The sequence below is a fragment of the Mesoplodon bidens genome (genome assembly GCF_964165515.1).
Source record: "Mesoplodon bidens genome assembly, chromosome: 11".
Taxonomy (NCBI): domain Eukaryota; kingdom Metazoa; phylum Chordata; class Mammalia; order Artiodactyla; family Ziphiidae; genus Mesoplodon; species Mesoplodon bidens.
In genome coordinates, this window is record NC_138167.1 from 9,855,910 (window position 1) to 9,869,018 (window position 13,109).

Here is a 13,109-nt window from a genome sequence, read left to right on the forward strand (position 1 = left end):
AGTATTATACATCTTTAATCAGCACAATAGCTATAATGTAGGTGACATTTTTATCCCCATTCTATAATTAGGAAACTGAGGCACCAGAGGGGCTTAGGAAGCCAGCCATACCACATACTTCCCAGTAGCTGAGTCTTAGTTTTCCCTTCTGGAAAGCAGAGGTAGCATCTGCCTAAAAGGTCTGGGAGGAGAAGTAAAGAAGACCACGAATGTAGAGCATCTAGCCCAGGAAGGCAACCCCTGGTCAGGGATGACTGGTCCACTCTGAGACCGTAACTACGGATGTGGTTTCCATAGTGACGACCATGGATGATGGTCCTGGTTGCTCACACTGCAGAGGAACGCACAACACAAAGACTGATTTATTTTTGGCTTTGGAAATGCAATTTTTAATAGGCAGGCTCCAACCTATGAACACGCTGTCCTCAATAGTTCATTTATAAGTCAGCTGTTCAGAAACAGAAATACATTTCCCCAGAGAAAGAAGACTGTAAATGCTTAGCTCATTAAAGGCAATTTAATCCATAAGAAAGCAGAACTTCAGTGTTAATATTATTAGTTTCTGTTCTGGGAACATTCATTCACTTAACACCCTTCTATAATGTACCAGGCGCTATCCCAGGAGCTGAACAGACAGAGTTATTGAAAGCACGTCTGTTGCCTCAAGGAGCACACAGTGCAGTAAAGGAAATGGACATCGATCATGATTCTAGTGGAGGGTGACAGGCGGGGTCTGGTGGTGGGAGGAGGACAGGGGCGGGGTAGCTGGGCTGGGGGAGAGGCAGGAGATGGTGATGAAGCGCTGGAGGAAGGGGAAGGGCTTCCCTTTGCTTGGGGTCAGGGCTGGCCCTCACACTTCTCTTCCTGTACTCGTACCCCACTTCCTGGGCCCTGCTGCTTTTCTAAGCTCCCCTCCAGGGCATCCAAAAAGTCCCTATTTTCCTACATGATCCATGTCCACAAAATCAAAAGCCCCGTTTTTTCAGTACAAAGAAATCACATCTAGGTGTCAAAAGGGAGACAATCTTAAAAACAAAAGTCTCTGAGGACACGGGGAGGGGGAAGGGTATGCTGGGACGAAGCGAGAGAGTGGCATGGACATATATACACTACCAGACGTAAAATAGATAGCTAGTGGGAAGCAGCCGCATAGCACAGGGAGATCAGTTCGGGTGCTTTGTGGCCACCTAGAGGGGTGGGATAGGGAGGGTGGGAGGGAGACGCTAGAGGGAAGAGATATGGGGATGTATGTATACGTATAGCTGATTCAATTTGTTATACAGCAGCAACTAACACACCATTGTAAAGCAATTATACTCCAATAAAGATGTTAAAAAAAGTCTCACTAACTAGTGATTAAACTATTACTAAGTGTCCCTAAGATCTCTTCATTTTAAGTAGCAGATAGTTAAAAATTTTTTAGTTCTTCATATAAACGTTTCAACTAGAAAGCATGTGAATATGTTCCAAAACAGCAGCGGTCACGCAGACCAATAAGCCCCGCTTGAGGACTGCCCTGGGCACCCTTTTCTTTCAGGGATTCTTCCTTCCTCGCGGAACCACGCGTCCTTCAGATCCTACAAGGATGTCGAGGATGCCGCGCTGTTCTTTTGTTTTGTTTTTGTTTTTGTTTTTTGCGGTACGTGGGCCTCTCACCGCTGTGGCCTCTCCCATCGCGGAGCACAGGCTCCGGACGCGCAGGCTCAGCGGCCATGGCTCACGGGCCCAGCCGCTCCGCGGCATGTGGAATCCTCCCGGACCGGGGCACGAACCCGTGTCCCCTGCATCGGCAGGCGGACTCTCAACCACGGTGCCACCAGGGAAGCCCTGCGCTGTTCTTTTTATGTGTGTGCCGTAGCCCTCACGGAGTGCTGGTTCCAGCAAGGGAAGGGGGGTGGTGGTCGACTGGCCGCTTGGCTGGGTCATCTGTAACCCGCAGGGACTCATCCTGGGCGTAGTGGATGATGTGTGATTTCACAACCCTTCAAACCGAAAACTGAGGGCACATCATGAAGACTACCCAGGAGGGGCTGGAGAACTGCCCAGCTTCCCAACAAGCCCTCCCTGCGACACCCAGCCCCGCTCCTGTCACCGAGACCACACCGCCAAGCAGAGGTGCCCGTACTGCTGTGAGCTGTGTCTGGCCCGTGCCATCCCCAGCAGAGACGACCAGGGGGACAATTACCTGATTCTGTTAAAAGTCTCTTTTTGATGACTCGGGACTGAGAGGAGAGATTGTAATTCTAGCTCAAGAGGAGGCTCTGAAGTGCTGGGCTGAGGGGACAGGGTGAGGCAGTCCAGAGAGAAGTCAGTCCTCCCAGCTGTGATTACTGGGAAGACTCCTGCTCTGCGTATAGCAGCTCCTGGATGAACCGTGCAGGCCTTTTCCAAAGAAATGAATCTCACCATGTGAGATCTTAAGCGTTCACTGATTTCTTCGTGCGTGCGTGTGTGTGTGTGCGCGCGCGTGTGTGTTGATCGTTTTGTGCCCTTTCCATGGTGGCTCAGGCTTGCCCTTGACTGCAGGTATTCTGAGTATGGATACATTTATGGTTACATCTGACCCCCAGCTTACGGATGCCCACATGTCCCGTGAACTGTTATTTATAGTTGTCAGACCACCTCTTCTCATCACAACCTAGAATCACTGCTGTGCTGAAGGCTGCTTTGCTCTTCAGCACTGGAATATCAATTTGCATAATGAAGCAGGTAAGAGAGCCTCCTGCCTGTTCAGGCGGCCCTGACTGGCAGAGAGAAAGGGATTTGGCCGTAACTGGCTGGAATTAATTTGACGTGCTTTTATAAGGAGAAAAGGAAAAAAGCAGAAATTGCTCAGCACGCCCAGTCAAAGCCGCATTTGCACTCTCTGGTGTGTGCGCGCGTTTGCAGTCATGGGTGGTTGTGTCCCGTAAAGACACGTAGTGGATGACCTTGTGTGTTCAAGTGCATTTTTTCCCCTGGGAGCATCACTCCCTAGTGGCACCTCTGCCCGGGAGGTCTGCAGCCGCAGCGTGCTTCCTAACGCAATGCTGTTTGCCATCTTGTCCAATTTGTACTCGAGGCCACTAGGAGACATCACTAGACATCACAGCGTTCTCTCTTCAGTATCAGGATGACACCCAGCTCAACGGCTCTCTTGTACTCGGTCCAGAAAAGGCCAAGTCCCAGCTGTCTCACGGTCTGCTGGCAATCAGTTCTTGCAAGAAACGGAACTGCCTTATGTTTAACTCAGAACCCAGTGCCGTGCAAGTGATGAGTTGGGAGATGAGTGAGGAAGTTTGAAGGAATTAAGCATTTAGCACATTTACTATTGAGGTAGTTTCTAGACTTAAGCCATTGATGGTCTCCTAGCCACGAGCACTTCAGAAGCAGTAAGCGAACACTGTTCTTGCTCTAGTTCCCTCCTAAGAGGAGGATGCGGGGGGGAACGATACATTTCCCTCCTCTCCAATTCTTTCCTCTTTCTTGAGAGTAGGATCTTTTCTTTTCTGGCCAGATTAAGTAAGTATGTATATTGGTTACTTCCTGGAAGGGAGAAAACATGGTGCCCGACAACATTTCGTGTCTCTTTGATTCATTCATCCCGTCAACACTCATCAAGTAAGTGGCTCTTAAAGGTGCGAGGGGCTATGAGTTCAGAAACAAAGACAATAGAGCCCTTGGCTATTCCTAGATTCGAGTGAACAGAAGTCTCTTCTAGGTTCCTGTGCATCCATAGCTGGGTAGAGGGTCTAACCTCTCTCAGGGGGTTGGTGGGGTTCCATAATCACCTCCTTGAGAATCCGAGAAGCCAGGTCAGACAGGGTCCCGTGACAGGGGCTTGACTGGATTCTGCTGCCCCAGGCCTGTGTCTCTAGAAGCGTGTCCCTCCTCCCCGTGTCCACACAGAGAGCACATGGGGCCATGGCAGTGCAGTAAGACAGGACAGCTGCAGGCTCTGGAATCAGCTCTCCCTGGATCAAATCCGATGCTCTCACTTGCTAGTTGCGTGACTTCAGCGAATTTGCTTATCCCTTAAATGACTCCCCTCATCTATAGAAAGATGTCGATAATATCTATCGCAAAGGGTGGGCATGAGGATTAAAGGAGACGCAGATGTGAAGAGTCTGACAACAGGCACATAGTGTGTGTTCATTAAATAGTTCAGTCATTGTTCATTAATGAGGGCCGAGGCGGCCGTGTGTCTGCAGGAACCCCAGGTGCTGACACCGGGCCAAGTGAAGCCAGCTCTTACGGGACCTGCCCCTGAGCTGTTCTGTTCTCCCCCCTTCTCTGGGGGGCCTGGGGTGGAAGGCAGAGAGTAGGAGAAGCCAGAGGCGGGCAGCACCCACCTCGTGGTGCCGGCATTGACGCTCTCTTGACAAGGCCGCTGTGCAAAGCAGACTCTTCTCCTGGTCAGGCAAGTTCACGGGTGCCCCGAGAGACTCTCGGTGAGCAGCTTGGTCTCGCTCCCTGAAGGCAGCTGCTTGTCTACATCAATCCCTCCGGCTCCCCCATTGGCTGCCACCCCTCCCATGTATCTCTGGATGGGCAGCTGCCCCATCCTGAGCAGGAAGCCCAGTGGGCAGGTACCTTTAAAATCACCTCCCTCCACTCCCGGCCCAGACTGGCCCCCTCCTGCCCGAGTGGCCTGATGTGGACTTGAGGGGTGCAGACCTGACCTGCCGTGGGTGGGAACCTGACCCACCCACCGGGCCACTGGCCAAGACCTGTCACCTGGGTCTTCTCAGGTTTGGGGCAAATGCCAGCCCCTCCCCCATTCTAACTGCACGGGGTGAATCCCAGGCTCTCCCTGTGACCCCCTCAAAGCCCCTTCAGTAGGTCTGAGGGGTGGGAGAAAAGTTGAGGGGGGCACAACCCCCCAATAACTTCCCCGCAGAGTGGTTTCCTCTCTCAACCCTTTTCAGATGTCTGGTTTCCTGGCTGCATCCTGGCAGGTCCTGCTCAGGCGGCAGCTTTTGCCACGTGGACTTTTATTTCCAGCTGGATGGACAGACTCCTGTTTCGTTTGAAAGGGCTCCCTGAGTGACTCTGATATCAAGACTTGGCCCTAACCCACCCCTTCCTGGGTGTCCCCAACACAGACAGGTCTATGTGGACAAACTAATCCTATAACGATTACACAGAGGACCCAGAACCCCGATTTTCCTCCTCCCGACTCTGCTTCCTGAAAGTCTAAGCTGCCTGCACCTCGGGGACCCTCCATGTGGGCAGCTCTCAGGGACACACTGGCCTGGAGCCATTGCCCTTGACGCTCTGAGTCTGATCTGCCCAAATAGGGCAGAAGAAATGTCTGAGGCTATGGTGCCTGTAGAGCATGAGCCGTCTCTCCTTGGTTCTCTGTGACCCTCGCTGGAAAGGAAACCTTGACATGAATTGTAGAAGAAATGGTTGGGCTTCCCCAGCCTCAGGCTCTCTCGGCCACCACCCTCGCCCAGCTCTGAACACCACCTTCCCTACCTTCCTGGCCCTAGCACATGCCCAGCTAGCCCGGCTATGCAGAAGGCTTCCCAAAATACAACAGACTGCACATGAGCCACTGAGGCCCTTGCCCACTTCTCTTGCCACCATTAGGGGGTGGAGAGTGTACTGGAGGCGCCAGAACACCAAAACAAAGGCCCAGAGCCAGCCCGGGCCACAGTCTGCACTGTGAATACAATTCTGACATCTCTAAAACTTGATTCATTTTAGGTCTGATGTCTTTGGCCACATATAAATTTTCATGGCTGCATTAATTTGTCTCAAAGGACTTGAACTTAGTTGCCCAGAAATGAAGCGCTAATTCTTAATAAATCCTCAAAACACAAGCTAAGATTTCATCAGCCTGTAAAAGCCCCCTTTACGGAAACATTTATTTCTCATTTTTGTTTTTAACCAGAGAGAAAAGGATGTTGAGGAACTCTCTTATTTTTCTTGGACATCTATAAACTTCGGAATAAAAAAACTGCTTTCAACAGTTAGCCAAATGCAATGGCTCACTTCTCTCAGAACCAGAGACTTGACCATAAGTAGCTTCGAACTTCTATGGGATTCCCCAGGGCCTCTTGCTCTTCCCAACCTGGAAGAGGTGGCCTGACCAGAGAGGTCCCATATGGAAGCCACACAGATAAATTCAAGGACCTGACCAGTTCAGAGACACGCTCACTATTTTCTCCCACTCTCAGCTCACCCAAAGCTTGAGTACTGCACTTGGTGGTATATGCTTTGAGTTTTGTTAATAAAATTGTTTGTTGTCTATTGCTGGCTTTCACTTGGGGTCAATTCAGGTGGGGAAACTGTGAATTCATCCTCATGCTAATTTGTGTAGTAGCAATTTTTAAAAATGTCATGGCTCCAGGAAGGCATCTATCTCTCCAATACCTTGCACAGGACCACCTTTCTAAGAAGAGATATACAGAGCAGATCTAGCTTACGATTGGGTTCTGATGTTTTTTTTTCTTTTTTCTTTCTCTTTCCTTCCTTTTCTTTCTTTTCTTCTTCCTTCCTTCATTTCATTTTTATTTCATTTCACAAAATGATGGTTCCACTAATATCAGCAGAATAAAACAAAATTCTCTTTTTTTTTCCAGGTAAAGACGTCCTTTCTCTGATCAACTCTGTAAAACAGAATTTCCTATGGACATGGGAAACTTGCGTTCCTTATGCAGCTTTGTTAAGTGTCAAGTTCCTAATTACCCAGTTGTCCTGTTATCTTTATGTAGTTTTGGAGGATAGAGATATACATATCTATACACACATATGCACACACATACATGCATATGTGAGTGTGCACTCCTATGTAACAGGGAAGATACATTCATCTACATGAAGAGAGAGGACACCTGTTTGCCTTTGATGAACAAAACATCACCTGTGCCTGATGATCAAATAATGTCCCTTGCAGTCCCGTGATACGAACAGCACAGTGAAATCCAGAATATAAGAGGGCTGCATTAATAATATTTTCCCCAGAAGAGTTGTGAAAATGATACACCTTACAAAAACATGTCCTCAGTCCCCTTTGACAATGGCCTCCCTGCTCAGAGGTCTAGTAGAAGGCTGCGTGGGGAGTGTACACACAGATGACACGCTACACACTGGGAGAAACGAACAGCAATCAGGCTCAAGGACAGAGCCAAAGGGAGCACACAGTGACACGCGGGGTTTTTATTGTCTCCTTAAAATTAACCAGCAGGGAGAAGACTCCCTCTGGGTGTAAACCATGTCTCTGCAAATCTTCAGGGGGACGTAGATCTGTTCTTCCAAGCAGAGATTATTGGGAAGAGGAACTGAACTGGATTCTGCTGTAAGAAATACCCGCTTTGGAAGGACGGGGCTGGGTGGCTGACAAGAGCAGGGGAGTAAGAGCACCAGGGTTTAAGGGGGGCAAGCCCCTGAGAGTGCAGGTTACAGGAGGGGCACTGAGGCCCCGTGTTCGTTTCCTGTGGCTGCCATAACAAACCACTGGTGGCTTACAACAATACAAATGTATTCTCGCCCGTTCTGGAGGCCAGGAGTCCAAAATCAAGGTGTCAGCAGGACTGCACTCCCTCCAGAAGCTCTAGGGGAGAATCCACTCCTTGTCTCTCCTGACTTCTGGTGGTTCCAGGTGTTTCTGCGGCTGCCACACTCCCGTCTCTGCCTCTTACTTCTCTTGGTCTTCTCTTCTGCGTCAGCTCTCTCTCTGCCTTTCTCTCATAAGGACACTTGTCATTGGATTGAGCAGCCATCCAGGACAGCCATAACCTGAGATGCTCAACTTAATTACATCTGCAAAGATCTTTTTTTTTTTTTCCAAATAAGGTCACCACTCACAGGTTCCAGGGATTAGGATGTGGACGTTATCTTTTGGGGGACCACCATTCAACCCCTAGAAGACCCAACAGTATAGCAGAGTGGGGAGTGTGGGAAGTCACAGAGGTCAGGAAGCAGGTGGTCATTCAAGGACAGGAGGGCACAGTGAGGCCTGATGCTATAAAGGGGACACAAGAAGGAGAGAAAGGGGACCCTGGGGCTCCCTCGGGAGCTCAGCAATCAACACGGGGACACCCGTATCCCTGGACCGGGAGGGTAACCACTGCTAAGCCCTACGGATGCCTTAGTCAAGGCAGCCAGTCAAGAATGGACTCGGGAATTAGAGTTCAAGGGGGTCAGCTGGGGGCCATAAGTAGTCCCGTTCTCAAATAAACCTAGAGAAGTGGTGAGAGCTGACCCTGAGCAACAGAGCTGGGCTGCTTAAGCCCCAGGGCTTTGCTCTGGATGCATCTGGATGGAGGCCGCCCTGGCAGGAGTGAATGGGTTCAGTACTTGGGGTGGTGGCCCATGCACTGGACCAGCTAATTAGGTTCAGCTAATTAGGAGACAAAGGGGCACGTGTCCCTTCTCCCACCCATGTGCATCCTGTACCCTGTACAGCCCCAGGGTTTGGGGAGTTTTCTTCTCTTGTCACTTCCTCCAGAACTGCTCTTGACCAGCTGTAACAAAAGGACCAGATGCCCGACAGCTCCAAGGGACTCCACGTAATAAATCATACCCTATTTTTGCGCAGCTACCTGGAGGCCCAGCCCAGGCCCTCATTTCTAGGTCCCCGGCTAGTTGGTCATTCCTGCTGCTTTCCCTGGTGAGCTACTTTTAGCTCCCTATTCCATGACCTGACCAAGATGGTCTGGGCCAGGACCAGGGTGTGACAGATCAGGCTTGAGGTCAGCTGTCTCCCACTGGCTTCTGGCCTAGAGTTAATAGGGCAAGGAAGTACCTTTTGTACAGTGGCAAGCAAGCCCCATTTCCTCACCCGTGCTCAAATGCCATCTAAGCATCACACATCAGTGTAGTTGTGGTGTAAATATGCTTATCCCCAGGCTGGCTTTCTTCGAGGATGCACACTGACACATTTATTTGCGTGCTGATTTAAAAAGTCATACACTGCCTATCTGCCAAAAGGACATGAGACAGCTTCCAGACCCTATGGAACTTCTCAGAAACTCAGAAGAATCATTATCTAGAAAAGCCACGGGGTTCTTACTCAGTTTTTAGAAGGTTATCCTGATTGCACCTTCAGTGTTGCAGGTGAAGATGTCTGCCCTCATTAACCAGATAAACACCTTTTGACATTTAAAGTTCATAAAGTTCCTGTAGTTCCTTGAGGAAAAGAACAGCAAAATACAGTGCGGGCGTACGTCACACTGGTGGCAGGAATGTGTGAGGTAGGATGCAGCCTTGGGAGCCCCCTGGCCTAACAGCAGCCCCTAGTGACCTTGACAGCCTCTGCCTCCCTGCAGGCTTCCTTCACCCCCTGAACCTATCACTGCTGCCAACCCTCTGCCACCCTCCAACAGTGGCTTAAAGCTCACGGTCACAATAGGCCCAGGCTAGAGTCCATTTGTGGGCCATTAGCCTGCCCAGGTCCAGGAAAGCACCACCATTCTCTGTTCAAAGGAATGCCTCTGAAAGACTTATTAAATAAAGGGCAAATGTTAAAATACTAATTACTTTGGATCAGTTAATCAGATAGCTCCTCTTTAATAGAGGAAAAGGATCCCACTTGTTAAGCATCGGGAAGGTGGATGGGAAGGTCAGGAAGAAAGAGGATTAACTGGGAAGAGCACTGGCGTCTGAACACGGTGGCACACTGTTGAGGGGCTGTTAGCCAGCCAGGAACATCAGAAGGGCAAATGACTTAACCTCTCCAAACTTCAAGTTCCTCATCTACAAATGAAGGTATTATAAAAGCATCATTACATAAGATAATCTATGTAATGTATTTGGCATTACGCCTGGCTCCCGAGAGCTGAAAAAAATGTGTGCAGAGCTATCAGTGTTGAAGTCATATTAATAATAATGATAATTGCTATTATTATTATCAGTACTAGTAGTAGAGGTAGTAATAGCAGCCTTGGCAGTGGTAGTGTACGGTGACCTAAGAAGGGTTAGGTTGAGTGGAACCAAACTGAAGGTCATTGAATGAGAGGGTAGGAGACTCAATGAGGAAGTGGGTGGGGTGCAGGGGTGTCAGTACCAATCCTTAGCTGTGTCATAACTTTGTCTGGGATTCGCTATAAGGGAGACATCCTGGCAAAGTGACTTTTAAAGCCAAACACACAGGAACTCAAACCCTGGCTCTGTCGCTTGATAATGTATGACTTTAGGGAATCACGAAAGTTCCCAGAGTCTCAGTGTCCTTATTTGTAAAATGGGAATAATCATACCTGATGAAGATTATTCATCTAACATATATGTCAATACTTAATGTATCCAGTGCCCGGAAAATATGTCTCATGTTCACCTGGCCAAACTCTCCTCCATACTGTGGTTGGCCGGCTGCAAAATGAGAAATCCATCTGGATAGCTGAGAATAGGAGAATGAGCATTGTGGGCTCTTTGTTAAGAGAAGAAAGATGTCACCAGCTTCCTTATATCCTCCTCCCACTGGGAGAGCTGATGGAATGTACAGTAGGGCTGCTAAACATTAGAACTTGCACCCATATTTAGTTATAGCATGTAGTGGAATAATTCTGAATTCAATGATGTAATGTGCTATTGCAAGGTGGAAGCCATCCAATAAAAAAGGAGCCCCCAAATAGGATTTCATGGAAATTTAACTCTGAACATTCTGACTTTGTACGTTAACATAAATGAGATCTGGGAACATTTTCCTGCCATAAAATTGAAGACAATTTCCTAAAATATCTAAATCTAATGACTACAAATATCTCCCCATCATCACTCCAAAATATTTATCATTTGGTCTGAGTTACATAGAAGATATGTCATGCGTGATAGTCAAAACAAGTATAGAAACCCTTCTCCACTTTAAATGTTACCTTCCTTGATGAAAATTTAATTACACTGAAAAGAGAGTCTTCAAAATCACCTCATTTCTGTTCTCAATGTTATCGTTTTGAAGACCTTATTATTTTCTTTTGCTAAATTCACAGAATATACTTCCTCTCATGTAAAGTCATTCTCAAGACTTAGTTTTCTTTAGGTGTTTTGAAGTAAAACTAATAAGAATTTTGACATTTTAAGTGCACTTTCAGAAAACTCTCTGACTTACAATACTGTTCCTGACACTGATCTGCAGTTGTATGTCATTGGTTACTTAAATGTTTTCTATACTTCTGTAAATTATGTTGACCCTTTCTGGTCAGATGCTTACAATTCACTATTTTGTCATTTGCAGAGTTCTGAAATGGATCAGATAATCATTTTCAAACTGAACATCTGTTAAAGGGTTCTTGCTCTCTTGCTGCTTTCTTTGCCTAGTAATGCTTAGTCCATTGCTCTGTGCAAGAGACTCTTAAATTAATACACCATCTCTCCCTCTCTCTCTATAGAGTTTTTGTAAAAATGATAACCAAGTTATGGTCACTGCCCTTGTGAAGCTCATGGTCAAATAAGGGGAGATATGGACAGGTACATGTCTGTATATTACAATGTGGGAGACAAGTGCTATAATAAAGGTATGAATGATTGCCATGACAGTGGAGACAATGGCTAACTTCCCAGATAAGCCCAGATGAGAAGGCTTTACAAACAAAGGGATCTCTGATCTGTGTCTTGCAATTTCAGTAGGAGTTTGGTGAGTGAAGAAGTAAGGAGAAGAACACCCCAGGCAGATGCAGAGAGGCGTCGCTGGGAAGGATAAGGAGGCAAGGATGCCTAGAACACAGGGTGCAAGAGTCTACGCATTGGTTGATGAGACAGAATTGCTGGTGCATGCTGGGAATCATTTGTAAAACCTCTGAGCGCCACGCCTGAAAAAAGTTGTCTTTATTCTGTGAGCAATGGAGCCACTCAAGTTCTTTAAGCAAAGATGGGATCCAACTTCTCAGAACATAACCAACGTGGTGTGGAGGACAGACAGGGGCAGAGCCTCTCTGTCCAAGCAGCCCAGAACAGTATGTTCTTTCGAAACCACAGAAGGGGAGACAATCTCCCTCCATCTCAATTATGCTTAGTTCAAGTAGAAAATCATTCAGTTGTTGCCGGATGGCCCTTGAGAGGATGAGAAACATATATACAGTGTCCTAACGAATTCTTAGAGGGAACGAAAGAAAACACTGTGACAATTGTGGTGGATCTCCTACTTAACAGCCCAGAGTCCCCGGAAGGGCTGTGGCCCACCACCCTTCGACCATGTTATTTACTGCATGGTGACACGGTCCCACCACACTCTGCATGGGGACACAATCCGTCACACCTCTGCCGTTCCCTGATGTGAGAATATGGTCCTCCGTACCCGACAGATCCACATGTGGGGACGTGGCCTGTCACGCTTCTGCCACATTCGTGTCTTAGGGTGGCCGTGGCCCACCTCAGCTCCACCACATCCAAGCACGGAGCCCTGGGAGATCAGCTGTTCTCAGCACCACGACTGCCCAGGTCACAGAAATAGGCACAAAAAGTAGTTGTAGAAAGGGGTGAAAGGAGAGGTCTAGCTTAAAGTTTCTGAGAGGATCAAAATGGTAAAGGAAGGATGCTGACAAAGGAATAAGGAGAGAGAGAAAGGTTTAAAGTGAATTAAGTAATAGATGGATGACTATCTGAAGAAATGCATAATAAATCATGAGTTAGAAGAAAAGAAGTAAAAAAAAAAAAAGCTTAAAGATAAGGGAGAAGGAAATAGAAGAGAGGGAATGTTTTTAAAAGTAAGGAGGAAAAATAAAGTGAAAAGGAAGACCAACCAGAGAAAGAGCTAACCTAAAGAGGTGAACATCATGAGTGATCCATGTACGTGTGTGTGTGTATATATACATATATATATATTTTTTCATTCCCTTAAGAAGCTGTTTATCTTCCTCATGCTTTTGAACGTCCTTGGTGAGTAGTGATGAGTAGATGGAGAAATCATAACTTGAGTCCCCAAAGAGAATATCTCCTCCTTTTCATTCTTCTCAAACCATTTTCTAAGTGTTTAAGGTTTTGTCTTGGGAAAAGCTGACCCATGTGATAAAGCATTAACTACACATGACCTATGTGGTCTAAACACACATCTGTCTATATCACATAGTTTCATCCCGGGGGAAGGGGTGGGAAATCACATTTTCTAAATCTTAAGGAAACGGAGAGGAGGAGACATTGTAAATGAAAGTCTCCGGAGTGATTTGGGGTACCCAGAGGCTCTCCTGGGC

General features: G+C 47.5%; 1 protein-coding gene across 1 annotated transcript in view; it reads right to left on the reverse strand.

The window, feature by feature from the left end:
* The window catches only part of GRIN2B (glutamate ionotropic receptor NMDA type subunit 2B), a gene marked incomplete at both ends in the record, with an annotated part of 306,665 nt that overhangs the window by 27,935 nt on the left and 265,621 nt on the right, over window positions 1–13,109 (reverse strand). The window lies entirely within an intron of this gene.